The following is a 4,187-nucleotide window of genomic DNA, read 5'->3' as shown; positions in this document are numbered from 1 at the left end:
TTTGCCCTTCTGATAGGTGTGTAGTGGTATCTCACTGTTATTTTAACTTCCATTTCCCCGAGGACATGTGACGTGGAACACTTTGTCATGTGCTTATTTGTTGTCCAAATATCTTTAATGAGGTGTCTGTGAAGGTCTTTGATCAGTTTTTAATCAAGTTGTTTGTTACTGTTGAGTTTAAAGAGCTCTTTATGTATTTGAGATAACAGTCCCTTATTAGATGTGTCTTTTGCAAATATTTTCTCTCAGTCTGTGGCTTTTCTTCTCATTCTCTTAATATTATAATTTACATGGCAGAAGTTTTTGATTTTAATGAAGTCCACATTATCCTTTTTTTATGAATTGTGCCTTTGCTGTTGGATCTAAAATGTCATTGTCATACAGAAAGTCATCTAGGTTTTCTCCTATGTTATCTTCTATGAGTTTATAGTTCTGAATTTTGCATTTAGGTTTGTGATTCATTCTGAGTTAATTTTTGTGAAAGGTGTCTGTGTCTGTATTCATTTTTTGCACGTGAATGCCCAGTCATTTCTGTACCATTTGTTGTAAAGACTATCTTTGCTTTATGGCATTGCCTTTGCTCCTTTGTCAAAGATCAACTGATTATATTTATATAGGCCTATCTCTGGGTTCCCTATTCTGTCCATCAATCTATTTGTCCATTCTTTTGCCAATATCACACTGTCTTGGTTACTGTAGCTTTATAGTAAGTCATGATGTTGGTAGTGTCAGTCCTCCAGAAGTGGAATTTTATTTTTAAATAAAACTAAATAGGGGTATTTAAAAACTAGACCTAATCCCAATTTGGTGTGTGGAGAAATGTAATATAAAGAGAGAAGTAGAATATTCAAGAAAAGTAGTCTCATTTTAGGTGCATATTCAAACTACTTTGAAATAAGTAAAAACTGGGATATTTTAGATATAAGTATACAAATTTTATATGATTCTACTTAAATACATTATCAGAAGGAACGACATTGTCTTCCCATGTAAAAAAAAAAGAATAATATTTGATCTTATCTCTATCACAAGAATATTATGGTAAAAGAAGATAAAACATGCTTGAAAGTACTTTGAGTACATGTGTTTGTGTATATAAGTCCCTCTTCCTCCTGAGGGGCTATGATATTATTTTGATTATTTCTTCAAGTGGTGTTATACAACAGGATCTCTCAACCACTTCATTATCACTCTACTAATGTCATGGTTGGAAATTACTCCTTATGTCTGGTGCTACAGCAGTAAAGATTGAATAGCTCACATAATTCAAAATCATGAATTTCAATATTTTATTTTGGACTCTATCCTTGTGCAGAAACTTAAATGAATGGCACCCAAAATAACTGCTTTTACCCAGTAGGGTCAAATTATTCTCCTTGTAGCATTATCTTAAATACACTTAAATTCAAGACAATAAATTAGTTAAAGAATTAACTAAATCACTTTTCCCCCCTTTCATCATTTATCCAATTAAGGTCATGCATCATTTTTAAAAATCATACTTCAGAAGTTTTATGAACACATTTGACCATGTCACACTCAGATTTTTTGCCAAAGTTGAACCACACCCAAAATTTAAGCATGGAAGCAGAGAACATTAATGATTGCTTTCGTAGATAATAATCAGACTCAGAAAAAGGGCATAGTGTAAAAGAATATAGCCTTCTTGATATTAAAATCAGGACAACCTGCCTTCCTCTCGGTTTGGACTCTTATGAGACCAGAAATTTTCCTTTTAAGATACAAGATGCTCTTAAGTGCTTTGCAATGGGGTATATTAAAATATTAATTCCCCAAATACAGAGAAAATAACTTGAATGAACACAAACATTAGCAATCTTTCTTTTATTTATAGCCTCTATAATCAGATAATCAGATCAGTGTCTCAACAGAACTGTACTGACCTTTTTTTTTGCACTGTCTTTGCTCCAGAAAATAGTATCCCCAGAAATCCCCTGGTATTATTTGCCATCATCTTAACATTGCAACGTCTACAGGTTAGAAATATTTGCATCTTTGATATACATCTCCATAGACTTGATAGCGTATTTCATTTGACATTCTAACATCATGTCTATGGATTTACGTTATAAAAATCTCATGAGCATGTCAATGATGTAAAACCCCATTACAGCGCAGGGGAATTAGTGACATTAGAAAAACACTGAAAAGTGACTAGACTGTCTCATTTATGGGAGCTTTGTTTCATTAAAATGGAAAACCTCTTGACTTAATTATTTAAATAAATTTATATGTGACTCCTTTTTTTAATATTATTACCACAAAAGAGAAACCTTAAAGAAACTAAGAAAATAGGTTGAACAAAAGAGTGGATACTTTCTGTTTCACTATTATAATTTGTTTCATGTAGTTAATGGCAATGCTACACAGGCCAGAAAAAGTGATGGGGAGGGAGAGGCCCCACTCACTTGTCACTTACTGTTCCAGTATACACAACTCTACAGCATGAGTACAGAAAGATCTGGCAGGAATTAAGTCAGGGTATTGAAAACTTAAGCCAAATACTACTTCTGGCACTAATAATTCAGAATTCACCAGGTTGATTTAAAAGCTGCCTGGGAATAAAACTCAACTATTTCAAATTTTATAGTAGATAAAAGCATCCTTTTGTTTATATTTTTATTCTATCTTTATTTTAATTTCATTTTGAGGTATGACATCCTGTCCCATCTCTTGGTTACACCATGAGACAAGTTATTTGGTGACAGCTACAGGAATAGCCTCCACTGCAGTTACTCTCATTCACAGTATGAAGGAAAATGAGTTGGATGCTTTTCAGTTAATAGGGCAGAAATACGAATCTTTCAGATGTCCCTAATTTGTATGCTTCTAGCCAAATCACTTTTATTTCCCTTACTGATATGGGTATTAATGTATAAGGTTCCCTAGAGCTTCTTGCTTTCATGCAAAGGAAGGCTGGGTGTTGTGTGAAAAATGGACTCTTTGAGTTTCCTTTTTGAATTTATGGAGTTTAGGAGTAGCATATAGTCATGTGTAGCTGGGATGACTGAGCACGGTGCACATTACCACATGTCTGCTCAGTGATTTAAAATTACCTCCTGGAGACTATTACTGATATTAGCTCAGTGACTTTATCAGATACTTTAATTATAAAATATATGTATCATGAAGACAGCAAACTTTTGTAAATTTCTAATTTTCTTAAATCAAAAAGAAAATTGGAAATGTGCAAAGACAAGCTCAGTTCTCTGTAGTTAGATGACAGATATGCTATTATGATAACAAATCATTGTTATTTGGGCCCTCCTAGTGGAAAGAGGCTAGCTTTTGTAGTCAGAAATGGCATGGAGCTGTGGTCTATATATTAGCTGAGGGATGTCAAACAATGGAGGGATAGTATCAATTTTCAGGATAATTTTGAGACTTAAATGAAATAGTGCATATATAATACCCAGCAGGGGCCTGACAGACATGAGCACATGGCTCTCCATTCATGGTATTTGCATTAACTTTTTTTCACAATAGTTCCAAAATAAACACATATTCTTTTTTTTTTTTTTACTTCTTTTTATTTTTGTGGGGGGAGGGAGGTAATTAGGCTTGTTTGTTTGTTTATTTTGGAGGAGGTACTGGGGATTGAACCCAGGACCTTGTGCATGTCAGGCATGCACTCTACCACTTGAGCTATATCCTCCTCCCAACACATATTCATTTTTGCTACTAGCAGTTTTCTCAATAAGGAAAAGAAAAGAAGCCTCCAACTTTAAAACATCCAAAACAACTAGAAACCTCAGTCCATCTCTATTGTGACTCAGAATTTGAGTAGGACTCAAGCACCAGTATCAATATTTTAGATGTATTTCAAAGGTTCATCTATTCTCCCTTGAGAGTGACATATTAATAAGAAAATTAATGGTATTTGGTTTGTTTATAAATGTTTATTTTATGAATTATTTGAAAAAAGGTTATAATTTTGGAGGACTGGGAACAAATGATAATATTCTTACCTAAGTCAATGGTCTCACTAAATACGTGTTACCTTGAAATGTATTAACAGTGTTAAGTGGTAAAGATAAGTGCATAATGTATAAAAAACAGGATAGAGAGAATGATTATACATGTTGTATTGACATATAGTATATATTATATATAATATACATAATATATATATTTACACACATACACATATATAGCAGGGGGAGAGA

At 33.2% G+C, this 4,187-nt stretch overlaps 1 non-coding gene across 1 annotated transcript; it reads right to left on the bottom strand.

Annotated features, from left to right (window-relative positions):
* Positions 1 to 3,603: 3,603 nt before the first annotated feature.
* Positions 3,604 to 3,677, bottom strand: TRNAV-GAC (transfer RNA valine (anticodon GAC)). The gene has a single exon. It is a non-coding gene; the product is annotated as a tRNA-Val (tRNA).
* Between the last annotated feature and the right edge of the window lie 510 nt (positions 3,678 to 4,187).

This window comes from Camelus bactrianus, chromosome 29 (genome assembly GCF_048773025.1).
Source record: "Camelus bactrianus isolate YW-2024 breed Bactrian camel chromosome 29, ASM4877302v1, whole genome shotgun sequence".
In the NCBI taxonomy this organism is placed as follows: domain Eukaryota; kingdom Metazoa; phylum Chordata; class Mammalia; order Artiodactyla; family Camelidae; genus Camelus; species Camelus bactrianus.
The sequence above is the reverse complement of the archived record's forward strand: the minus strand, read 5'-3'. Positions and strand labels throughout refer to the sequence as shown.